This window comes from Ixodes scapularis, unplaced genomic scaffold, assembly GCF_016920785.2.
Source record: "Ixodes scapularis isolate PalLabHiFi unplaced genomic scaffold, ASM1692078v2 ptg000101l_1___fragment_3__unscaffolded, whole genome shotgun sequence".
Taxonomy (NCBI): Eukaryota; Metazoa; Arthropoda; class Arachnida; order Ixodida; family Ixodidae; genus Ixodes; species Ixodes scapularis.
In genome coordinates this window covers 257,458-283,779 of record NW_024609911.1, presented here as the reverse complement: position 1 = coordinate 283,779, position 26,322 = coordinate 257,458, and the positions used below count along the sequence as shown (strand labels likewise).

Here is a 26,322-nt window from a genome sequence, read left to right as displayed (position 1 = left end):
ACTTCTGCTTGGGAATAGCCTAAGAATCCGTCGGAGTTCGCTTTTAGGAAAAGCTCTCAATATGAATGGCTGAGCCTATTAGTTCTTTTTTTTTTGTATGTAAACCAAGAACTGTACAAATTTACGAAGGGAAATTCTGAATACCAATGATCCCTTGGTGTTTGTGCGCTTCTGGAGATACGATGGATATGTTTGTTGAGTGCCCCTTGGTTTGTCTTTGTTTGCTTTTCTTTATTCGCCAGCTTTCCGTTTAATTTTTTATATCAATCTACTTTGCGAACTTGTGATCGTGTTGTGGTCAGTTTTTCTTTTTCTTTTTGTGCACGTTTGTGAGATTTGCTTGCTTTGGTGTTTGGATTTTTCTTTACGTTTGATGCTATTCGGAGGGAGCCCTCTGGACATACAAATGCTAACCGCGAGCCCCACTTATTGGGGTGCAAGCGAGCCTTTCTTGCGGAAGCAAATTTCAGCAGGCGGAACACGATCTGAGAATTTAACATTCAAAACCACGAACGCGGAAGAGGCAGTCCTATTCTGAATTCTTGTCCAGACACCGGAGCTAGCCCCTACATTCGGGATGTTGCTTGAGTTGGGGTCCACCATGCGTGTGCACTCTTCCTCAAAATTCAGGACGAATTTCTGGCTGGATGGACGGCTTTGGGACAACTTCGTAATAGCTGCAATAAAAATTCCCTTTTAAAAGCAAAAAAAAAAAGCAAAAAAGAAATAAAGCTACGAAAAAAAAAAAAAACGTTTTCGAGGGTTTTTGCCCTGATAAAAAGCAGTCATACCATTTCTTAACTAAGAACTCAAAGTCCGGTTCCTTCTAAATAGGATAGATAAGCAAATAAAAGGTTGATTTTATTGTATATTGCTTAAATTATTGTTATTTAAAATGTTTGGATAATCATTGCAAAAAAACATTTGAAAATAAAGTTAGTGAAGTTTCGCCGAAACTAGTGTTAAAACAAATTAGTTTATCCAGGAGGATGCACTTCATGACTACTGCAATCTACACTTAATACCTTTCGCGCAGTGTAACCACGCGACAACGCTTGAACAAGCGAGTCACCAATATGAAGTGACTCCGTTCACTGCGCGAGGATGCGATGAGTTTGTGTATACTTTGATCTTTTGAAGTGTGTTGTGTTTCTTATAACTTCAAGATACACCAAGAAACGCGTCTAAAGACCCGCCATATTGGAGAGGGTTATCTGTACGTTGCCATATACATCACTTCGTAATATAACGATTTTCTTTCTTAAAGACTTGCTCGCTATTTCCTAATTTTTTGCTATTACATAGCTAGCATAGGAGGTACAATATAATCGCAATTAAATTACTAATATAGTATACACCTTTCAAGACACTTTTCCATGACTATCAGATGCGAAGTGTCAAGTAAACATCCGAGACACCAATCACACATCTTCAATTCTTAGTCGCTGCATGCTAAAGTAACACAGGGCAAGCTGAGCGCCGAGCATCCTATTTCAATCCGCAGCCAATAATATAGCGACCTTAGTCAGTAAGAACGGCGAAGAAGGAATCACAAATGTAAAAAGCGCGATCATAAAGCCACGCGCTGGGCCTCTCAGGGTGTCTGTAACTATAATTAAACGAAACGCGCTTGAAACAACGCTCTTTCAGCGTCCGGCACGCGCATGTTTACAATCACCCAAGCGACTGCGGTAATGTCGCAAGCGCCAACTATGTGCGTACGGGGGGGAAGTGTTATCCAGATTGCTCGGACTCTGCATAGTAACGTCTGCGCTAAATGAGCTTTCTCGCGCACTGCATCCTCGGCGTTAGCCGCGTCAGGCCGTCGAATCCTCGCCGTAGGCAGCCGATTTCTAGTTTGGTTCTGGTCAGCTCAACGTCTACCAACGTTACGAGCTCATTCACTCTTCGCCACGTGAGCCCGCCCTGCCTCCATGCCGAAAGCAATTGGGGTAATCGGGCGAAATTGCGGCTTGCAACTTCTCATCAGCAGCCCTTAGATGGTCGGAGTAACCGTCGGAATCGTATAGCCCTCCCTAATCACATTGCGAGAGAGATCACGAGTTTCTATCTACATATCACTGCGTTCCGATCAAGCGTCAAGTCGGGATGCTTTATTCCGGACGCTAGACGGTCTGATGAGGTCGCGGAGGTTAGTAGTAGTGACTCAGCCGCTATGTCATTAGGAGGTCTAGCTATATGCGGTGTTTACTGGAAATGTGCCTGCGTGTAGCAATACTGGCAAACGACTGGGAGAGCTTTCAGAATACCCACCCTGTAGAAATTAAGAAGTATGTTGTACGATTTCTTTTTCACATGTCAAATACACTTTCATCTAACAACTAATAGTGAAATAAGGCACAGCTACATGATAATTTAAAGGATGGTCACTACTCTATGCGTTTTGTCGACGAGGTCAGTAACCATTTGAAACAAAATGTTCAGGCGGTTGCAAAGGATGAACCTGGATGCCTGTCATGGTTTTGGCAGAGTTCATCAATTTGAGTATTATTTACGTGTTTTCTATGAAAATTATAAACAAAAGAAAAGTAGAACTGTATTTTCATAAGCGCCGCTAGACGCTTAGAATTAGGCTAACTTCCTTTATGCTTCGTGAATGAAGGGATAGAATGACGGCAGTGCTTGACGGTCAGGGGACACTTTCTATGCTCGTTCCCGTCCACTGTTATGTGGAGGAACGAACATTAAACAAGAGTAAATCAGGAAAAAAAACATTTGTAAAAATACTTGGTGAGTACTTGAGGTAACATGCATTTTGGGAAAGCGCCTACAAAAAGCAGGCGCTCTCGCGACCGAAAGCCCTGAAAGACTTTAGGCTTGCGGTAGTACTGCACTGACCTAGTTTATTACCTCCAGCTAAGAAACCAAACGTCCATTGGGGCTCACTAACTTCCGGCTGTATCAAAACAATTACGTATAAATAATATTTCGCATCTTGAGGGTTATACATCATGAAGGTATAAACCTGAACCATAAAAATAAAATATAAAGCACTGAAGAACGTAGATATTGTCTTAGGATTATGCGTCCTTGAGCATATCTTAACACAGATTGAAGCGAATGCACTTCTTTTTTTTTCCTTCGTCCCAAGCAGCACAATTCCCTGGTTCAAGCTTGAGCCTGCTTGGGCAGCCGGGGAAAGTTTCCCCGGCCCAAGCACCATTTTGCTCCAAGGGGCAAGCTAGCCCCAGCCTGGCTAGCCACCCTGGCAGTTCAGTGGGGGTTCCTTGTCTAGCCAAGCTTGGCTCTATGGCGTCTCTACAGCCAGGCCCAGGCTGACAGTTCAGTGGTCAGCCAAGCTTGGCAAAACGGTCTGAACGCAGCCTGGGCCATGCTGGCAGTTCAGTGGTCAGTCAAGCTTGGCAAAACAGTGTAAATACGGACTGGGCCATAGTGGCAGTTCAGCGGTCAGCCAAGCTTGGCCAAACGATGTAAATACAACCTGGGCCAGGATGGCATTTCAGCAGTCAGCCAAGCTTGGCAATACGGTGAAAATGTAGCTCGGGCCAGGGTGGCAGTTCGATCGTCAGACAATCTCAGCTGTACAGTAAAGCTCGGTTGATTTTCCTGCACCAGTGCAGAAAAGTGCAGTGTGGTGTACTTTAAGTGGTATCTCAATACATACACCAGAAGTACTGCCCTACACTTTTCTGCACCAGTGCAAAAGGTGCAGGGAAATCGAACGAGCTTAGTATAAACACAGTCCATTGGCAAGGATCCATTTCACTTAGCTGTGAGCAAACCTTACAAGCATCTGGGAGGCCCGATTTGTACCCTTTGAAAAGCTTGCATTACATGAGTCTTTGCATCAAGAAATATGATAGTGGACAAAACCTAGTTCAATTCGATTTTTCAATGTCTTCATGAGTTGCTAAATCCCAACAGAACAAAACATTTTGAGGTCTGCCATTTTAATTTTGCGACAAGTTTGTGGATGGAATGCAGAGAAAGAAGGCTCAGAACAATGTTTTTTCTTTTATTTCTTTATTTTCAATTTTCGCTTTTGCAATGCTTGCCGTCACGTCTGTGAGCTGTTGCACAGGGTGTCAGCGTGATTGTCGGGGTGAATGTCAAAGTCCCTCTCTGGCAGGCTGCTGGGCAGGACAGTGACGAATTGGGCTGAGAGGATGGCCATGTCCCGAATCTTCTTATCCATCCTCTCAGCCCTGCCTCCCTCGCAATCCGGGGCCCCAGCCAAGTAGTCACCAATGGCCCGCTCTACGTCCGTCACGTTGCGTTCCACTCGGCTCCGGATCATAGCTGGAAAAAAAGGAAACAAAAAAAAAAGCAGAAGCGAATGTTATGCACGCCACAAAGCAAGTCACAAAATGCATTAAGGGCCCATAGAAACAGGGGAAACTGTCATGCAGTTATTTATTCCAAGTCTAGTTTAGGGCTACCGAAAAACAATTACCATATTTATTCTAAACAGGTTAACCATTTGCTGGAAACTGTTCTTTACCAGTAGGAGTTGATCTGTAATCATAACCAAACAAGGTCGACCTATAGACCAATGCGCTGTTTTAAAGAAGCCTGCATTTGGCCACATTAAATGTGGGCACTGTGTATGCAGGGAAACGAGCTTCCTGTGAGGTGAAGCGTCTGTGCACGCACCATTTTGACAACAGCGTCACTGCGGCGGCGTGACATCAAAGCCATGTGTTGGTCTAGAAAGGCCTGTTCACACATACATCACAGCACCAACTCAGTGAAAAGCACCGAATTTGCACATGACCAGTGGTGTCACAAGAGGGAAGGGTGGGGGAGGGGCGGGGGAGTGCACGAGACGAGCGGCTTGCATGTTTTTGCACTCACAACTCACAAGTGGGAAAGGTGGGGGGGGGGGGCACCGCCTTAGAAGCAGCGCTCGGGGGGGGGGGGGGGGGTCATGGCGGGCCACGCAACCCTATAGTGACATCACTGCTCATGACCCCACTTTTTCCTGCTCACACACACAATTCAGAGCCAACTTTAAGCATTGACAGCAGTGCTGAATGTTATTTCACCACCAATATTAATCTGCTAACTAACCTAAGAATAAGCAAAATGTATGCCCCTTTTGAGAGAACCCAGACGCTGCTCTCACCAGCCACTGCAAAGCGATGAAGCTTCATGCACGCGCACCATGAGCAGTGCATGATTATGAACTGTGAGCTCCGTATGAAATTACATTAGTGCGACCAGGGGACTTAAGCCGCTGTGAACGACGGAAGAGAGCATGCGTGCTGGACAGAGAGATGCAGAGGCAAAATGAAAAAAGAGGTGTAACAGTTGAAAAGGCAAACATAAGAAAAAGAACTAAAACATATAACCCCATGAGAGTTCAACAGGACTGCCGTTCCCTACTGTAACAGCCGAAATCATTTTTAACTGGGAATGTATGAATGAGGTTCTACTGTATAAACAGAAAATACTTAAAATCGAAAGAACAAAATGCGGAGGACAAGCACAGGACAACCACATTCTTTCGTAATTGTCCTGTGTTTGTCCTCTGCATTTTATTTTTTTCAATTTTAGGTATTAATTTTCAACTCAGTCGCTTTTACCAGTATGGAAACAAATGTTGAGAAATATTTTGCTACGGTACAAACTAACACACATTTATGGTGCAATTTGTTTAGAGTCCCTGAAAGATTAAGTTTTTCATAATCCAGATTCCATAGCAATACCACTAACATGGTGCATTACTTAAAACATCAGCTCATTGTGCATTACTTGAAACATCAGGAAATTACTAACCATGATGATAAAGAAAGTGCTTGCTCTACTAAACACTTATTCAGGAATTATATGAAAATACTCTGGCCACTTTACGCGCACGTTTACAAACCACAAATATTGCTTAAAACTGAACCAGTAATTCTTCAGATTCTTGGCAGCTAACGAATTAAAAGAAAGAAGTTGCCATCATTTTCAAATAGCAGTGAAAGTGTGGAGTGAAAACACCTTACACCTTACCAGCATCTGCGGCCGCAGGGTGTGAAAACACCCCTGCGGCCGCAGATGCTGAAGTGCATCTGCACCTGCTTCCGCAGGATCCGCTCCAGGCTGCGCCGCACAGCCTCCGCGATTGTGGTGCCACCCAGGCCGAAGAGCTGCTCCTTCTACACGAATAAAAGAATAAAATATTGCACTTTACGAATCAAAGTTAATTTAATATGAGTGAGATGAAAACTGACTATGGTATGGCATCCATATCACCTAAGTGAAAGGGTAATGAGAAATTGCATTAATCCTGTTGGCAGTATTCACTACACTATTATATAAAAGAGAATACAAAAGATCTAACGAAAATAAACCCTGGAGAAGGGGAGCAAGAGAAAAAAAGGACAAACACCAATCTCCAAACCCACCTTGCTGCATTTGGAGATTTGTGTTTGTCTTTTGTCGCCATACCTCTTCTCCAGAGTTACTACTGTTATTGTCCAGCTCGCTTGAACCTTTGCAATAATTGCATTATCATCATACTGAAGATCTATTCAGACTTTTACTGAAAGTAATGGATCAGGTAATTGGCCCCTGCTGAGCTTCTCTCCTGCAACTGACTACAGTTAATATATTCAGTTTAGCAAACTTAAGTGAACTATTTTTTTGGGTCCCTTGAAGATCGCTCAAGTGAGAGTTTACTGGATGTGGCAGCCCAAAAAAAATCCAATTTACAGAGAAGTTTGCCCATCAATTAAGTTTTAATCCCTTGACCTTCTGGTTAGATTAACCATGCTTACTAATTCCAATATAACCGCTAATGGCAGATTCACATGACGGACCAAATCGTGATTCTCATCCGCAGGCAGTGTACCATGCGACCGTCATGTCACAGATTCCGGCAATCCACGAATCGTCCGCAGACACGTGGAGTAAAATGACACCTTTTCGCTTGCGGATTTTCGGTGGGCAATTCACTAGAAAAGTGTTTAGTCTAGCAATGACACAATGTTTTCTTCGTTTTCGGATGGTTAAATAAAAGATGGTGCATCGTTGTGTTTCGTGCATTTGTTGGTTCATATTGTCACGCGATTTTAGCTTTCACGTGTAAAAGAAGCTGCAGAAACTTTGACCGGCTAACATGGATTCTCCGGATTCATATCAGAAGCTTATGCCAAAGCTTGGCTAGCACGCTGCAATATGCTTTGCATGTCCCATCAGCCTTTGATCCAGCACGTCCCCTCTTGTGACTGCGGTCTACAGAAGTGTTGTGCCCGAGCACAGAGTGTATGAAAGCATCTCCAAATGCCCCTCCACGAGCCCCGGACTTTGTTGCTTCTACGCTGAAGCTTTGTCGAGTAGGATCATGCCTATGACACTATCATGCCTAAGCTAAGACTGCGGCGGGAACTACGTGCCCGCTGAACCAATCAACTGGCTGCCTCTCATACCCTGACCCCGCATTTTGTGCATGGGTATGGGCGGGAGCATAATCGCTGGCGAAAGAAAGGTGTATGATTGGTCCACCGAGGATGTAGTTTTCACAGCAGCCTATCACGTAGTTCTGTCTTGCTCTGTAGCTGCAATTGTAAAAGATTGGTCCAGAAGCGCTTACTGAAACGCCGTCTAACAGAGCGAATCCAGCACATCGATCAAACGCACGTGTCCGCTCAGAGTGTAAACTCCTAGTTCAAACGCATCTTTTTTAACGTCTGCTAGCAGCTCGCGACTCGCAGCAACTAATACCGGCCGCGCCAGAAGCGTGCTCGCGTCATGCTGGCAAACAGCCGCAACGAGAACGAGCTCACTGTGGCCAACTACGCGACTACGCTTTGGCTTTCTCCGCCAAGGCTTTACAAACGCGTTTAGGCCTAAGCTAATTCTGCCGGCACGCCGTATTTCTGCAGAACGGCGCTGCTCCTATGCCACAGGTGATGTCACGAGAACTTTCACACCATCCACCAGATGTGAATTTGAAATCGTTTAATTAGGTTTAAATTAGTTCTCCTTCGTTTTACAGCGCGATATTGATATATCCGAGGGGGTGCCTGTCCCTAGCCCATATTTATGCAAAAAGATCGGCGCTAACATTTCGTTGCTGTACCCCTTTAATGTTCACATCAACTAAGGTCCTAGCGATTATAAAAATGGTTCTTTCAATTCTCTAAATTTGCATAGTGACCCCACAGGCAACCAGAGTGCAACTATAATGCAACCAACCATAGGTCAAATCGATGTTCTTGTTGCCTTCTTCCCATTATTTTATACTTTTCAGCGAGCACTGATTGCCCTTAATCATTCTATATGCCCCTGTTCCCGACTCAAAAGTATGTTAAGGTGTGAAAACAATAAGGCCATATCTTCAATCGTCATGCTGCCTTGATAAGTGGCTGTCTGTGAATTAATAGAGGTAATAGTTAAGCTAACATTTTGGTAAAATTTAGATATGAAGCAGTTGAACATATGCCGTCGCTCCATTTCTCAAACCACTTGAGCCAGAAGGCACTAACATATAGGGAAAAAACGTTTGATATTCACCAGGACAGCCTGATCAGCAGGGTTGATGAGGCGCCTCTCTGCCGCCTCAAAATCTTCCATTTTCGCCAGCGGTAAAATAAAAACCGCTGGCGGCACTGGGGCATCAGGCAGGCAGTTCGCACGCTCAACCTGAGCGATGCGCACTGCCAGCTGGCCCTGGTTTGCCAGGACCTGCGCCGTGTCCTGGTGGAGAAGGTGCACTTCGTGCCGCACATCCAGGAGCACCTTCAGAAGTTCCGTCTGGAAGGCTAAAATAGAGGCAAAGGAAATTATTGTGGTGAGAGATCTACGAAGGAAACATGCTGAAAACAATACTTCACCTAAGACTAAAAATAAAAAAAAACAATGATAAAAAAATGTATAGCTCAAAAAAATATTTCCATGCCTTATGCAATTGATGGCAGCAAATGTAGGCCGTCCTGCCCAGTGGCTCTTTCATCGCACATATTGTTTACGTCCGAGCAATAAATTATACTAACTTTGTTCCACCTTCCGAGAGACCAGAAACCCACAAATCATAGACGTGATTGTAGCTTCAAATTTAGCTACTTCAGAAATTCCAGCTCCAAATCTGTACCCGCTATCACCTCAAGAACCACAGTTAAAAAAAGTCCGGCTCCTAGCGGATCACTATTAATTTCCCCCTTTAAGTAGTGAATTAAGATACATGCAGGCACATTTTACATCAAATATAAATTGTCTTATCAAGCCGTACACATTTCAAATGCCAAAAGCATTGCTGCCTCCTCCGACAACCAAATCTTATGAGAACTACTACTTGCAGCATATAAGTAATGTGCAAAACTTCCTTTTTTCCTTGAGGTGAAAACGAGTATAGCTATATATGAAAATTATATCTCCAAATTTAGCTACTCCCCTCCCCCCAACCACTCCCCTTGGTCAGTGACCATGGAAAGCAGGGTTTGGGGGGGGGGAGGAGGTTTGGGGGCAGCACTGTTGAAGGCCTAGGGTGACAAAATGCTAAGTTCACCTCTGGTGACAAGACCTTCGGAAGGGGCACAGCGGCACTCAAGGTGCGCAGCTTCGTGATATGTTTGTCGCACTGGACTGGTGATTATGGTTTATAGCATCTACTACTGTCTTGTGTAAGGTGAAATAGAGCATAGAAAACAGCCTCATCACTCCACAAGGTTTCAACATAATAGGTAAGCCTCTTAAAAGAAGCTACACATTAGACACTTTTCTTAATCGGGTACTAGCTTTTTTTAGTTATTTGAATATTTGTTATCAGCTGTCACTGATAATAAAATAAAACAGCTAGCCTGAACATGCAAATCAACCCAAGCTATGGGCACCAGGTTGCCCCGTCTAGCCCAGAGTGGCGGAGGGGATAAGGCCGCAGGTCTTTCTCCGCCGCCACTACTGTCGGCTAAATGGTGCCACCTGCTGCCCAATGTGTTTGCTTACTTGCACAGTCACCGGCATTTTTCACTGATGTAAGCGATTGCTGGCATCATCTGTACAAAGTCTGGTTTGGGGTCCCTCAATACACTGATACCGACCGACGTTGGGGTTCCTTAAGATACTGATATCGATGTTGACTGCTACAAATGCCACTGATAAAGAGGTCGCAAACGTTGGACATATGGAAAAATATTTTATCTCAGAGCTGATGAAATGACATGTCGCAACTAGGATGCTTTCATGTACACTTTGCTCAGGTTGGCAATACTTGCACTTTCATAACGATTTTGTTTATTTTTTGCTTAGGAGCATGAGAGGTCTTCAATTTGTGATTTTGGTGTATGATCATTTGTATACAGAGTATTGCCATAACTGCAGACAAGACTCGACGCGGCAAGGCCACGTCGAGGCATGTCCAACACTCCTGTTTCGGTGTAAGCACCGAGTGCCTGACTTGGGCCTCAACATGTTTATTTAACAAGACCCCTGCCGCTGCCACCTGTCGGTGCCACAGTGCAACTGCCATCATGACAAGCATCAATGTTCAAAAGGCAGAACTGGTCTCATGCAAATCTAGAAGTATGAACAAATAGGTTTCAAAGGTGCCCCTGCTGCACGAGGATTCATACAGCCAAGGTACATTTTCTAAAGCAAGAAGGCTTGCCATTCACGTTAAGGTTTCAAAGGTGCTTCTGCTGCACAAGGATTCATGCAGCCGAGGCCTACGTTGTAAAGCAAGGGGACTTGCAATTCATGTTGAAGTTAGATTATATAGATATCAGCAATGACCGGTTGATGCAAAGATGTTAAACATGTTGTTCTTAACAGCTAATCAAACATCTCATTCTTGAATGGTAAAACAGAGCATGACGAGTGATAGGCAGGTTTTGTTTTGGTGGTCGAACTATATCCAGAGTATGGGCATTTAATGCCATACTAAGGGCATTGGAAAAATGAAATGTACAGATGTGATTGTGCCTGTCTTCTAAACTTGGTCAGGTCAATATTAAGCAGTGATCGTAATGAAACATCTGGTATGCTTACGGGACATGGTAGCCTCAAACACCTCAGCTGCCTCCAAATTCCGCCTTCTGGGGGCTTTCCGCTCTGCCAGGGCTGTGGTAAAGTATGTTTTAGTCTCAGATTAAGGTCTATCAACTCATCACACAAGTCATTCACACTTTTCAGCAACTACATATCAGCCATTTTGGCACAGCCAGTGTCCTTCTCTGCCCAACATCTCAAGAGCAGTCAATGTCAAGAAATCTGACAGATACGCTTCAAATGCCCATCATTTTGGGAGGCAAAGTATGTTTGTCAGCTCCACTTCCACAATGAGCATAAGGTGTCCACAGCTTAAGCCTGATGACTTCTTTTATAAACGGTTTTCGAGGCAAGCAAAAAATTTTATGAATGACCGGAGGCAGCAGACTGGAGGCGAGAGCAAATTTTCTGCAGTCTGCCAAAACAATGTGCATGTGAAACGTGTCATCACAAATGCCGGTATAGACTGCCTTTTTTAAAAGGATGCTGAAATGAAAATTAAAATATACTTCTCACGTTAAGAAAGAAATTAAATGTAATCACTGAAGTCAGCTAATGACAATCACACATTACTATTTTTAACAAATGGTTATATTTTTCATTCCAAACAGCCAATTCCAGCGAGCACTCCGAACAGCCAATTCCATCGAGAGCAGCCGTCGGAGAGAACTATGCTTCTTGAGAGATCCAGCACCTACAGCGCGCTCGTGATGTAAAGTTTGACTTCGCGGGCAAGGCTACAAGGAAGCTGGTGTGGTTGTGAACTGTGCCACTTGGTAGTGTCAACATGTTACAATCTGGCGGTTCAAGAGGCCCGCTTCCCGCAGAAGTTGAATAGGCACGGGAGAGAAGGGAAGCTCGGTTCCGCCAAGGGAGAGAGGGAAGTTCAGTTCAGCCAAGTTTAACAGCCTATGCACGCTCAGAGCTTAGCACAATACCTCTAGGGAGTGGCACTGATTTTATGTGAAGTTTTACTTAACATTCGGAAGCATCCACCAGGTGTAATAAGGTAATAATTTTGTTTTCTTTTTTTCGTTTTAAAAAGTGCATTGGTGTCAATTGAAACAAAAAATTCGCATCTTTGTGGTGTGGCCAAAATGTGCTTTGTATTTAAACCATAAATAGACTCTAGGCATTTTGCTGCAGTGCCCCTTTAAAGGGATGCTGAACCGAAATTTTGATTCCACAAAACACGCGGTAAAAGTGTGCCCAATGGGATGCCACATACACCAAAACACCACTCGTACAGCGATATCTCGAACGGATGACCAAATTTTTCAAGAAAAGGAGGCGCATTTCACAGAGATGATGTCGTCATGTTTCTCCGAGAAGGAGAGGGAACGGCCTCGCGTCTTCTCAGCCTCATAGCCTTGAGGGAGCGAAGCGGAGCGAGGAGGAAACTCGGTATAGTGATGTCACGCGCCTCGTCGGCCTAGTTCAATCTCGACCTCTTTTTCCAAAAATACGGCCATCCATTCAAGATATCGCCTTATGAGTAGTGGTGTAGGGATTGCAGCGTCCCGCCTACATTTCCTGCATTGCTTTTTCTGAAATCCAAATTTCGGTTCACCATCCCTTTAAACAAACAACACTAACAACACTGGCTGTATCAGGCGGTGGACAAGGGGAAACATCTCAGCTGTCTCATTTATGCTCAGCAAATCATAAATTCCAACAGTTACAATTGTTACAAGAACCTTACATGCAGAATGAAAGAGGTATAGCAGCTCAAGAGTGAAGCCACTGATCTCTGACAGTTTGCTGGATCGCGCGTCTTCGCTTGGTTGCTGTAGCACAAATGCGGCCACCGCACAGTCAGCTTGCCACAAAAAATCTACCTTTTAGAGCGCAGCTAGGGTGGGCGGCAGCGTGCTGAAGACACGTTTTCTGCTTACCTATTGTCATTCGTCGTAGAAGTTGTTTAAAACCTGGCGTAAATGGTGACCTTTGTTGGCCTTTGAGAACATCAGCAAATTTGTACAAAAGCCCAGCACCACAGGAGAAAAGCACAACTCCTTGAAAGCAAGTCTAGCCGGTCAAGCAGCATGATCAAAATTTCCTTGGTATGCCAAACTGCTGCATCTCTGTGCCTTCGCACACGTCGATAGTTACCCAGAATCGACGCCGTGTTGATGTGTTTTGCATGTGCAACGTGCGTGAAAATCTACGTGCCTCTGGAACAGCGTTTTACTTTACTGTGGTGACTGTAGTGTCGAGGGGGTAAAAGCTGAGCTAGTTGGTTCTGAAACATCTTGGGTAAAACCAGCTGAACAAAGGAAGGAAGGTGACAGGAGAAAAAGATTGGCGAACGGACCGCTGGACTACCAACTGTTTTTTATTAAATCTTTTTCTTCTTCTATTAATTCATCACCAATCATCCTTTTTCTTCCTCTTTCCCATAGCTCTTATTTTTTCTCTTATTTTTTCTTATTTTTTCTCCTGATTTTTATCAATTACCCACGAAGGGTGCCTTGTAGAAAGAGTTTTTCTTTAGCTTGCAAGGTAATTGAAGGGATGCTCACGCACTTGTCTTCTTCTTCGTCGATAGCAAGGGCCTCTAAAACCTCCCTTGCAACCCGGTTTCTATGGTGTCCCAATATGTGAACATGGTCGAGCTCTGCTGTACACAGGCATGTCCGACAGTGGGCAGCTAAATGTCCTGGTCCCGCAAGGTTCCTAAGGTTCGCTGCATGTTCACGTGCTCGGTCGTTAATACATCGACCGGTCTGTCCGATGTAGCAACGGCCACATGTTAGCGGTATGTTATATATAACTTCCTTTTCACAAGTAGCATATTGTGTTCGGTGCCTGGTGTTACACTTTTCCTTGGTGTTGATTGGTGCCTGATTAATTTTGCGGCACATTGAATAGGCTTTGTTAGGTGCCGACCACATGACTTGCACGTTTTGCCGGTTCGCTATCTTTTTTAACTGATGGGTAACCCCGTGAATATATGGTATCACTACAAAGGGTGGTTTGGTTTTTTTTGTTTGTTGACTCGTAGCATTATTCGTCTTGATGGTGCGACATATTTTTTCACAGATGGAGGCCATCATGTGTTTCGGGTATCCCGCGTTATGAAGTCGAGATATTTGGGTATCAAAACTTTGTTGTACATGATGTGGACATGATTTTTTTGGTTGGTTGGTTGATTTGGTGTTTATGGCGCAAAAGCTACTAAGGCCATAGAGCGCCCAAAACGGGACTATTGCTGGAAAAGGTTTGGAGAGAAAAAAGAGGCTTTAGTAGCCAGTGATCAGATAAAAGATGGTAATGGGGTACCAAAAGGTAAAAGGGTGATGGGCATGATTTGTAAATTAAGAAAGCTACAATCGGTGTAGAAGGCCGATACTATCTAAAAATTTGAAAACATTAGTATGTGTCACAAGTGAATCATCACTTAAGAGCAGAGCTGGGTGTAGTGGGACTTGTTCTTCATACAGTTGCGAAAAATACAAAAGCCGTTCTTCATGATAAGCAGGACATTCAACTAGAATATGAAGAATGCTTAAGGCATTGTCACACTGCTCACAAGTGGGGGCATCTTCCCCACGAAGGAGGTAGCCATGAGTCAGATGAGTGTGACCAATACTGAGCCGGCAAAGTACAACCTCAAAAAAGCGTTCCTGGTGGCGTGCACTCTGCCATTCGCTCAAAAGAGGTTTGATCATGTGCAACTTGTTGCTGATTTCTTGGTCCCATTCAGCCTGCCATTTGCACTTAATGTGACGCCTGAGAAGGCCTTTGTAGTCTGCATAAGGAATGTTCTGGAGGTCAATGGTTCGCTTTACGCAAGTACTTGCTGCAAGATCTGCGGCCTCATTTCCTGGAATGCCCACATGGCTGGGAATCCAGCAAAAAATAATTTCGTATCCTTGTCTTGAGGCAGCAACAACCTTATTTCGCAGTTCAAGGAGCAAGAAGTGCTTGAGGGGTGTTAATGAAGACAGTGCATGCAATGCACTGAGGGAGTCAGTGTATACGATGGAGCGAGAGAGTTTTTTTATCAAGTATGAAGCCTATAGTAAGAAACAGACCATAGAGCTCTGCAGTAAAAATAGAAGCAGAGGAGTTGATTCGCCTAACAAGTTGAACTGTTGGGCCAATCATGGAACACCCAGCAGCAGATTCCGTCTTTGTACCATCTGTGTAGAAGCTTACATATTCGGAATACTGACTTTGCAGTGCTAAGAATTCCTGAAGAAACACACCATTAGGAGTGTCAGCTTTCTTGTATCGCGTGAGTGAAAGGTCACACTTAATGACAGGGTGCTCCCAAGGTGCTCCCGCAACAGCAGACTGCACTACTGGGGGCCTCCAATCGAGTCCCATGTTCTCACTGGCCCTTTTCAATCTCAAAGAGAAGGGAGGCACAATTGTGGCTTTGTTTTGAAACACCCTTTCAGAGCGCATGTCTTCCACGGCCATTCGCGCAGGGTGATCAGAGATGGACCTGACTCTCAGGGAATACATAAAGCCCAGTGAAAATCTTCTCTTCTCAAGAGACAGCTCGTTGGCCTCTGCATACATACTTGGCACAGGAGACGTGCGAAAGGCACCCGTCGCCAATCGCAACCCACGATGATGAATAGGGTCGAGCATTTTTAGAATGGAAGGCCTAGCTGAACCGTAAACAATACTGCCATAGTCCAGTCGTGATCGCACTACCGAGCGATATATCCTCAAAAGGCACGTCCGGTCAGAACCCCAAGATCGGTGGGACAGGACCTTAAGAATATTAAGTGATTTGTGAGCTTTTAATCTTAGATTCTTAATATGGGCACCAAAGGTTAGTTTGCTGTCAAATGTAAGACCCAGAAACTTGTGCTCAGGCTTCACAGAAACTGTGGAATTGTTTAGTGTAAGAACAGGTTCTGGGAGTAGTCCGCGTTTCCGAGAAAAGCACACACAAACTGTTTTATCTGAGGAAAACTTAAACCCATTTTGATTGGCCCAGGTTGATAGCTTATTGATAGTTAGCTGAATTCGTCGCTCACACAGTGACAGATTGCAAGACGACACAGAGATCTGAAGGTCGTCTACGTAGAGTGAATATTGCACCGATGGGGAGATAGCCAATGCAAGGGAGTTATTTTGACAATAAACAAAGTGACACTAAGAACGCCTCCCTGAGGAACGCCATTTTCCTGGACAAACACTTTAGATAAAGCTGTTCCTATCTGAACACGAAAGGTGCGCCTGCTGAGGTAGCTCTCAATGGTACGAAGCATTCGACCACGGATACCCATATCATACAAGTCCCTCAGTGTACCAAAACGCCAGGCTGTATCGTAGGCTTTTTCGAGGTCAAAAAATACAGATAGGCAATGTTGTCTAAGAACGAAGGCCTCACGCACGACTGTCTCCAGCCTTACTAAATGGTCAAGAGTGGACCGAGACGAACGATAGCCGCACTGGTTCACATCTAGATGTCTATTTAATTCAAGGAAATACATCAATCTTCTATTAATTATTCGTTCAAGAGTCTTTCCAAAACAACTAGTCAAAGCGATAGGCCTATAACTAGCCGCACAGGATGGATCCTTACCGGGCTTGAGTATGGGTATGACTGTTGCCATTCTCCAGTCCAAAGGAAAGTAGCCCTCAAACCAAATACGATTAAAAAGGTATAAAACAATATCAAGTGTGGAAGGATGGAGATGTTGAAGCATATAATAATGAATACCATCTGGACCAGGAGCCGATGACTTAGAGTTTTGGAGCACTATGTTCAGTTCGTGTAAAGTAAAGGGGGCATTATAAGCTTCGCGTTCACCACCGGATGTTTTCAGTACCATACTTTCAGCTTTCCTTTTATGTTGCAGAAGAGCAGGCGAGTAATGCTGCGAGCTGGAAATGAATTCAAAATGCTCGCCAAGGATGTTGCCCTGCTCTTCAAGATTGCTTGGGCATTTCCCATTTCTGGAAAGAAGTGGAATAGTGAAAGCATGATATGAGCCATTTACTTTATGAATCCTGTCCCATACTTCCTTGGAAGAAGTACTACTATTGATAGAGGACGCATATTTTTGCCAGCTCTCGCGTTTCGCTTTCCGACGAATGTACCTAGCACGAGCTTTCATTTTTCGGAAAGATATCAGGTTATCCCGAGTTGGATAACGTCTTAGAACACTCCAAGCTTTGTTTGGCTCTTTGCGACTCTCTTTACAGTCTTCATTCCACCATGGCTTCGGTCGTCTAGGGAGCTGTCCAGATGACCGAGGGATTGAGAGTGACGCTGCAGTGAGGATATGGGATGTTAAAAGATGGGTCAGCTCATCAATCGAAAGCTGATCGAGGCGAGAACAGGCAAGGAGTGACGACTGCTTAAAAAGGCTCCACTCTGCTTTTTCAAACTTCCAGCGTGGATGGCGCATAGGTGAGGACTGCGGAGTGTCGTTACATTTTAAAATAATGGGGAAGTGGTCACTTCCATGGGGATTCTGATTAACAGTCCATGAAAAATCGGTAGTAGATTTGCACTGCCAATAGAAAGATCGATGCATGTAGATGACAAGGATGAAGGACTAAAATATGTAGAATGGCCAGTATTAAAAATGCATAATTACTGTGAAAATAATATAGATTTGATTATCTTTCCACGTGTATCTGTATGATCACTTCCCCAGAGGCTACTATGTGCGTTAAAATCACCGAGTAAAAGAAAGGGCTCTGGAAGCTGGCTTAAAAGAGAGTCGAGATCTTGTCGCTTCAGAGAAAGAGAAGGTGGAAAATACACTGAACATACAGTTATGGCTTTATGCAACAAGAGACGAACAGCGATAGCTTCGAGTGGCGTTTGAAGCGGAACCTCTGCACACGGAATATGTTTTGGAAGCACCACCGCAACGCCGCCACAAGAAATGGACGTGCTAGGGCGGTCTTTACGAAACACACTGTAGCGTCTCAGAAAGTTAGTATGAGACGTATTCAAGTGTGTTTCCTGCAAGCATAAGGCAGATGCCTTATACTCTTTTAAAAGGAACTCAACATCTGTAAGGTTAGCGAATAAGCCTCGGCAGTTCCACTGAAGAATTACAGTGCCCATTTTAAAGGATAAAAGATTTCATAACTGAATTAAAGCAATCCTACATGTGCTACACACTAAGGAGGAACCACCGGCTTTTTTCCTTTTTGTTTTGATTTAGCGGTTTGCCATTCCATGTCCTCCTGATCCGAGGAAGGAGCTGAAGAGTCGGCAATGTCAACAGCTCCCTCTGCATCCTGAACCTTGGACGAAGGTTTGCCAGTTCCGACGTGGTCGGAGACCTGGACCACGAGTTTCCGGCCACGGCCAGACCCCGCCGAAGAAGTCTTCGACGTACCAGGCCGAGACCCTCCCACATTCACACTTTCGTCTTTTGATGTTGATGGAGCAGCAGGTGGGCCCTGTTGCTCCGAAAGAAGGCGGGCCGCCTCCGAGGGATTTGAACGACGGCCTCGCTCTCCACCTTGAGAAGAGCTACTGGCACGAAGCTGCCGGTCAGCCGGAGGTCGTGCCTGAATCGACTGGGGAGTCTGTGTGCTCCCAGCGTTACCTGGGGCACCCTGCTTCCCCGCAGGTTGTTTCGGGGCCTGAGAGGGGCCTGCCAAGTCCTCAAGAGAGAACTGAGTAGCCCTGGACTCCGTACGTAGTGCAGGGCCCCTGCGCACTGCGTCGGAGTAGGTACCTTTAGAAATGAAGGAAAACCTTTGTTTTGCTTCAGGGTACGATAGGTTCTCTGGCTCGTAAGGTAAGGATCTCCTTTTCTTGTCGCCACAGCGGGCAGGACCGAGAGTAAGCAGGGTGAGAACCCTTGCAGTTCGCGCAGGCAACTGGATCTTCACAGACGTCGGCCACATGGTCGTGGCTCCCACACTTTGCACATGTCTCCCTCCCCCGACAGCTGCGCGACCCGTGACCAAAACGCTGGCAACGGAAGCATCGCTGTGGGTTCGGGACGTACGGTCTGACACGACAATTCAAGTAGCCAGCTTTGACGAGTGCAGGAAGCGTGTGACGTTCGAACGTCAGGATAAGGTGTTTTGTTCTCACCTCTGCACCGTCACGCCTCGTCATAATGCGTTTGACCGCCACTACTCTAGATGCCCGCAGGCCTTCCAAGATCTCATCTTCACTACTGGAAAGAAGATCATCTTCTGAAATCACCCCTCGAATGGTGTTGAGGGTTCTATGTGTGCTCACTGTTACCTGTATGTCACCTAGGGATGTCAATTTCAGAAGCGTAATGCTCTGGGACTTTATGGCAACTTCTACAAGAAGATCACCAGAATGCAGTTTCTTTGCCTTGTAATCAGCACCAATCTGGCTGTCAAGAACCTTCGCTACAAGAAACGGTGACATCTTAGAGATAGGTTTGTCAGGGACCTCGGAGTGAATCACCATGAATCTGGAAAATGTTTCATCATCTTTATCTTTTACTATGACAGTTCGTTCGGGACGATGCCTCTTAGCGGCCCGTCCAGAACTGGGGGTTTTGGTTTGGGGGGTTGCCATAAGAGGCGAAGTTTGTTCGGAACCTGTGGTGTGCCGCCCACCACGGAGCCCAACAAGGGAATAGATAACGCACCATAACAAAAAGGGCTTTGCTGGAAACGTTATGCTATTAGCACTGCCCAGGAACTATACCCAAGTGTGGTTCTGGACAAGGGGTCTGTCGCCACCCAAGGTTAGCCCTTGACGCCAGAGAAGTTGAAAACGGAAAGAAGAGAAATAAGAAGAGTGAAAAGGAGGAGAAGACAAGGGTGAAAGTAGAGAGGGGATAGTAGAAGTGGCGACTAGACTGAATCATCCTGGCCAGGCCTTACCAGGACTCCCGTCTATGAGAAGCGGGGGCCGAAGTGGTGTATTGCCTCGCCCGGGGGGCCCCGAAGGGTCCAAACCTACCCCGGGCTCGGCTCAACCACCAGGATGCCCTTTTCCCCAGACACGGGAAAGCCACGCACAGCCAGACGTGGGCGGGCGAACCCGCATGGCTCGGGTTCCGTGGAGACGCCACTCTCCAAACACCTGCTTTCACAGGTGCCCCCTGCAGGGACATGATTTTTTTAGACTTGCTGTAAGAGCTGAGATGGCCACAGCTTGTTTTACGTTCTTAGAATGTTCCGTTTCATAATGAAGAAATGCCTTCCCCGACCGTGCTTGAGATTTCCAACATACATGTCCTGTTTTGAATGTCAAAGCTAAATCCAGAAACCGAATGGAATCGTCCATAGGAGTCTCGTAGGTGAAGGTTAGGCCCAAATAGCTTTGTTGGAATAGTGTCACGGTGGCGTTGAGGCATCCGTCTTCTTTTTCGTTAATTTTTGTCGTGGATAGAATAAGAAAATCGTCCATATATCTAAAGATACCCGCTATGCGTGTATCTTTTAGTACCTTCTGGTTTGCTCGTCCACACATGGCAAGAAAAATATCACATAAAAGAGGAGCCACTTGTGAGCCCATGCACACTCCACTCGTTTGCACATACTGATGTTTTTGATGAGCTACTACAGTCGCTGACAGGTAACATTGTATGATTTCTAAGAAATGCCCTACGCTCATCCCTGCATTATTTTGGAAATTAAAAAGGCCTCTTTCTTTGATGGTGGTTTGAATGATTTGTAGGAGGCTTGTGTGGGGAATAGAATAGTACATGTCTTGTACATCTATAGAGAACCTGGAGGCTATGAGGTGTCCCTGTTCTTGAAGGAAGGAAATTAAGTGTTCTGAATTTTGTATTCGGAAAGGGTCATCGATTTGGACATTGGATAGTTGTTGGGTCAGAAATTTGGACACGCAGGCCTGCCAGGTGGTTCGTTCCGAGACAATGGCCCGAAAGGGAACTCCCTCCTTGTGAGTCTTGGCTGGAAAAAAAACTGATAATAAGTCTTTTTTTACCGCTTTGATCTTGGTCATGAGACCCGCCTGTTGAGTGTCGCCGAGCAATCTGAGGATGGCTTGTTTTGCTACTTTGGTACGGTGGTCATCGACTTGAACAAAGTTCTTGTCTATGGCCTGGTGAGCTTTTTCCTCGTATATGTCGGATGGTAGAATGACGAACCCACCTTGGTTGTCTGAAACGCATAAGTTAAGTTTTTTTTGCTCCTGAGCTCTTGTATAACAAAACCAAAGTTTCCCTTGGCCTGGGCCTGGTGGTTTAGGCTAGCAAGAACCTGAAGACCATCTTCAATGATCTGTGGGCCTCTGTCTTCTGGGGCTTTGGCGGCTATTTGGCGTATAAGGACTACCTTATCAACCGCCTCAAGCTTCGGCGCTGAGGCAAATTTTGGTCTTTTTTCCAGCACGTGTCTTGCTCTGGGTGATATTGGTAGGTCTCCAATAAAATGGAGTGGAGTATTTTCCAGGTCAACCCTACCTTGTCGATGCACAAACAGGCGATGACGCCATACTGCTTGGCACCTAACAAAGCCTATTCAATGTGCCGCAAAATTAATCAGGCACCAATCAACACCAAGGACCAGTGTAACACCAGGCACCGAACACAATACGCTCCTTGTGAAAAGGAAGTTATATATAACATACAGCTATCATGTGGCCGCTGCTACATCGGACAGACCGGTCGATGTATTAACGACCGAGCACGTGAACATGCAGCGAACCTTAGGAACCTTGCGGGACCAGGACATTTAGCTGCCCACTGTCGGACATGCCTGTGTACAGCAGAGCTCGACCATGTTCACATAATGGGACACCATAGAAACCGGGTTGCAAGGGAGGTTTTAGAGGCCCTTGCTATCGACGAAGAAGAAGACACGTGCGTGAGCATCCCTTCAATTACCTTGCAAGCTAAAGAAAATCTCATTCTACAAGGCACCCTTCGTGGGTAATTGATAAAAATCAGGAGAAAAAATAAGAAAAAATAAGAGCAAATATAAGAGCAATGGAAACGAGGAAGAAAAAGGATGATTGGAGATGAATTAATAGAAGTGGAAGATTTAATAAAAAAACAGTTGGTAGTCCAGCGGTCGGTTCGCCAATCTTTTTCTCCTGTCACCTTCCTTCCTTTGTTCAGCTGGTTTTACCCAAGACGTAGTGTCGAGACCGGTTATAACGAAATAGCGGCTACATCAAAAGGATCTCGATTTCCTATTCCCTTTCACACTTCGTTAACCGAAGTCAGTTATAACGAAATAGCGGATATAGCGAATTGATCTTCGATTCCCGCTGACTTCGTTATAACCGGTCTCGACGGCATTTGTAAATTGCGGCGTTCGTGGTCCAGGTAAGTCTTATGCAGTGGCGACGGACGAGGAGGGGGGGGGGGGGGGGCGGCGGTGGTTGAAGGGAGGCTTTCTTGTGGGCACTTACCGAGGTGGTGGAATTCATGAGTAATTGCATGAGGTTACGATAGAGCAGTTTGCAGTAAGTATATATGCAATTATTTTATTAAACAAAATAAAGTGTGCTATTTGAGGCATTCAGCAGTTCCAATGAACGCAACACTTCATGCTTGTTATATAATGAAGCAGATAAAAAATGTTCCGGTTTAGCCTCTTTACTGACCCATGAAAATTACAGTATGAATGTTACTGGATCTTATGCTTAGGCCCACGCTGTGCTCTATAAACCACCTTGCCTGGTGGTGCAGTTTGATCTTTAAATAGCACCAAGCTGTTAGCTTGACCGGTATCCAAGGATGCGAAGGCACAGAGATGCAGCACTTCGGCGTGCCAAGGAAGCTTTGATCACGTTGCGACACCGACAAGACTTGCACTTGACGAGTTGTGCCCTTTTCCTGCGGTGCTGTGCTTTCGTAAAACTTTCCACGTGTTCTCAAAGGTAACTTTCACCGGTTACACCAGACTTTAAAAACATTCTCCGGCAAATGATAACGAACGAGCAGAAACATATCTTCAGCACGCTACCGCCCAACCTCGATGCGCTCCAAAAGGTTGATTACCTGTGGCATGATGGCCAACCGGTGGACGCATTCGAATAGCGGGGAAGCGCAATCCAGCAATTATCATAGAGATCAGTGAGCGAAGCAGATTAATGGTAGCCACAGTTTGTTGAACATCTAACAAATAGCTGATAACCTTGTATGTGATATCTCTAGAAATCCAAACAAGCGGATTAAATATGCAACTTTCCTATGTCAATCTAGATTATCTGTGAATCATTGGAAAGAGCCGACTGTGAAACTTACGAGATGTGAGAGCCCGACTTTCCTTGGACCACTTCTTACTGGATGAAGGGTCTGGGGCCCGGCGCTTGGGAGGGGCTGGAGAAAAGTATCACAATTTACTTTCCACATGGGCAATTATGGCTTAGCCAGAGTTCGCCTTTTTTTTCTAAGCTCTTAGACAACTTTTATCTACTCGTTTAGAATGCAATGCAATCCAAAAGGCATGAACCCCCCCCCCCCCTTTTCTCCTTGCTAAAGCAACTGCCATACTGTCAAAATGGAACATCAGAAAGGTTTAGGCTGTGATTGTAAAACGAACTCTCTTTAATTTCATAAATTATTGTTTCCTTATATTCACATAAAAGAGGAATTTTGTATCCACGAGCATCTTTCAAATAACAAAACCTTAAAATCCCAATTTAAATTAGCTGTTTTCTAAAGTCAAATGAAGGAATCACTGTTTACAGTTCTAGATAGGTTTGAACCTTCATGAATAACGTGTAGATTCTCATGTGTAAAACATGTGGAAATAAAGCAAGAACACTTTACTTACCCCGTGCACCTCCCAGGCGAGTAGCTGCAAAATCAATGTCAAGTGTAAATACATTGTCAGTGTCTCTCGCAAGGGAAAAAATATGAAATATATTTTTCTTTACTGTAGGCTAACTCACGTGGAATGGGCACTGAGAGACGCACAGGAGCGTCGGCCGTGTTGTCTTTCCCTGTGGCTAGAACACACATGTTATCAGAATAAAATTAGGTTAAACAAAGAACCATTTCTTCTGCTGAAAATGTTAAATTGCTATGATCAACATTCCTCCATCATTGGGCTCCTCAACATCCGTGCTTTCCAAGCACGAGTGTTCGAGCCCCTCGGTGGCCTTCCTTTTGGCCTTCTTGTATCTTTCTTTAAGACAAAGCAAATTGATACAGAACCACTAATTATTTAGCTCGTGCAAAACCTGGTTTACAATGCTGAAATGCGAACCCATAACAAAGCAAAAATCACTAAAACCAATTTACAATTTTCTAGATATGGTTGATTTCACAGCTTACAATACCAAAAGAATATATTATTGTAGTGTTCTGCCGGGAAACCGGCATTTGGGGGCAACGCCTGATAGCAGCACTCTTCCAAGATCAGCATTGGTAAAGGCTTCAAATACTTTTTTTTCTTTATGTACAGCACAGTGTGGTGTCTGCTGCTAGCATGAGAAGCGCACTGTTGCTTGCATCATTCTGAAATTTAATGCAAAAGCCCCATATGCAGTCATGGTCAGAAGAAATGCAAAACACCTGCAGCTGCACAGTCAGTTGTCGCGATTCCACAAACATCTATACAGAGCAAAATTAACTATGGCTCTAAAAGCAGCAATGCCACCGAGAGAATAAACAACCATGACTAAAGCACTTAGTAGTGTATTTGGGTCTATGCGTTGAGAAACTGGCTGAGAGAATAAGACAAGACAAGATAGAAATAAAGCTAGCTGTTTTTATCTCCACTGCACTCATCAAACCTGTTCGAATTTGAAAGCCCAATGCCGGACGCTGGCATTCCCATTCTGATGTGTTGGACGAGTGCAGTTGAGACAAAGATAGCTAGCCTTTGGCCTACCCACCAATCATTCCAACCAGAGTTCAGCGTTTTGACATCCCCATCCAACCTCGTCTTCTCCTCTCACTCAGTTGTTCGCCGCATAAGGTGAAATTTTCATTTGTAGGGCGAGTGCAACTTTCAAATGGCATGCACTAGAAGCAGCCGAAGCAACTTTAGCTGCTGCTTGCAAGCTTCAAATCTGTCCATTGTATGTAAGGCCCCATTCACGCACTTGCATTTGACTACGAACGATTGAAACACGACCAGTGTTTTAGCCTCTTGCGACTGCCTACGACCGGCTGCCATTGCTGGACTGCCGGTCATAGGCGTGCGTAAGAGGCTTAAAAAATCAGTGTTGTCTCAGTCGGTCCTAGTCAAATGCATATGTGTGTTAACGAGTTTTCATGAGACCTATAAGCGGGAACATGCAAACGTGTGTCACTCAATACAGACATGGCAACTTAGCAAGTGATACGCTCCCTTTAGTGCGTGTGCAGTGCAAGACTACGGCTTTTCGAAGAACAGAGATACTCCAGGCTGACGCTCGTTTCCTACACTGGCTGCTGACAGTGCTATGGCAACTGTGAGGGAAAACCTGCACGTAAAAGCGCTGCTCTATCGCCACATGATACATATTTTTGACTATGAAATTTCAATTGCAATTATACTCCCAGAGAGCTCGCATTTCATTACCAGTCAAGTTTCTGATGCTGCTGTCAGGTTCGATGGGCTAGCTCAACACCATCTAAAATAATCAAAGCACCTGCACTAGCATTTCAGTCATCACAGTGAGATCGAGCACTGAAACAGATCAAGTGCTGCATCTGTCATGTCATCGTGATAATGCGCCGAGCTACTCTTTCCTTTATGTTATCACAAGTCATATGATCTGTTTCATCTGTCTGTATTTATGGTTGCACCAATAAATGGGGATTCTTGGTCACTCCCGAATGGCTCTCTGGTTGTCTGACCTGTCTGAGACGTCATCTTTGATTGTGTCTGCGGGTTTGTCGGGCTGTGAAGGCTCTGGTGCTGGACGAGGATTGCAGTCTACGTCCGGCAGTAAGACCAGGGGCGTAGTCTTCCGCAGGAATCATCGTCAGCCAATCCTACTGCCGGATGTGGCTGGTGCTCGCACACCAGCCACGCTGGTGCGCAAGCACCAGCCACGTCCGGAATAAAAGCCACGTCAGGCCATTCGGCCACTTCCAGCCACGTCGGGAATAAAAAGCTCAAGTGGGTGTTCCCTTCTGGCTTTAACTCAAAGCAGTCATATGATCAATACAAGCTTGCCGTCGTCCGTCAACAAACCATTGAAATGCTACGTTTTTGGCGTCGATGTGTGTCCCCGTGCTCTTTTCTACGTTGCAATTTTTGCTTCAATGTCCTCCTGGCAAAGTCAGACTACTTTCGCAGCCTAAGTAAAATTAATTAGGCTTCTTTCACTGCATGTGGTGATTCATTCCGCGTAGACGCCTCAGAATGGACGCTAAAGCCTGATTCGCAGGATGAGATTCTGCTTGCTATTTTCAGTCATTACGTCGCTCCAGCTGCAAAAGCATGAACCGTAGCGGAGATGGTCGCATTGATACGAAAAATTGCAAGTAGAATCAGTCCAAGTGAATGAGACATAACAAGTCGGTG

General features: G+C 45.1%; 1 pseudogene; it reads right to left on the bottom strand.

Moving 5' to 3' along the window:
* Positions 1–4,039: 4,039 nt before the first annotated feature.
* LOC121833949 overlaps positions 4,040–26,322 on the bottom strand; it is a 107,364-nt pseudogene continuing 85,081 nt past the window's right edge.